Source organism: Morone saxatilis, unplaced genomic scaffold, assembly GCF_004916995.1.
Source record: "Morone saxatilis isolate NCDOM2014 unplaced genomic scaffold, NCSU_SB_2.0 Contig20, whole genome shotgun sequence".
NCBI classification, from domain to species: Eukaryota; Metazoa; Chordata; class Actinopteri; family Moronidae; genus Morone; species Morone saxatilis.
In genome coordinates, this window is record NW_023339763.1 from 16584812 (window position 1) to 16585585 (window position 774).

Here is a 774-nt window from a genome sequence, read left to right on the forward strand (position 1 = left end):
AAACATATTTTTGAGCGAATGGGGACTTTAAAGTTGGTTCAAACCAAATACAGTTTCTTTTAATCCCTGAGACCTCCACTTTATCTGGGTGTAACGTTTAAAATACAGATAATATAGTCACGACTTTGAGTCATAATGTTGAACCAAAGACAGACATGTGTTGGTCTAAAACGGCTCCTCTCGGTATAACAAATGGTTGTTATGGGGCGAGAAAACCCCCGTGGTCTGAATGGCGAGAAATCGATTACTTGTGAGTAACGAGCCCCGCATATGCAGTATAGTGGTGAGCGAGCGGCAGAGGACCGAGCTGCTGCAGTTGTGTGAGGGCGCCGCTGGGTGAGTCCCTCTCTCCGCTGCTTCTGTCTCCACAGCTCCCTTTTCCCAAAGAAAAGAAGAGGAGAACTAGGTCCGGGGAGGAGGGCCGCCGCCATTATCGGAAAAGCTGGCAGAAATACCACTTTCACACACGCAGTCTGCTCGCGAATTGATCCGGACACATGAACAATTTCTGTTGCAGTAGAAGCAATATTCAGACGAATCACCACGGCGATTGCAACAAACTCACCGTTGTCTCGTGTGCGCGACCGGCCCAGCGTTATGTGGGCACAACAATGGACAGAATAATTATTGAAAAAGCAACGTGGTGAAGCGAGAGGAAGACGGCTAAGGAGATTTGTACACGCCTGAATTTCGCATGAGGAAAAAAACCCTTTTTTTTGGCAAGAACAAAATTGGATTGTTCTATCAATTCGGGATATTTATTTCTTCCTCCCT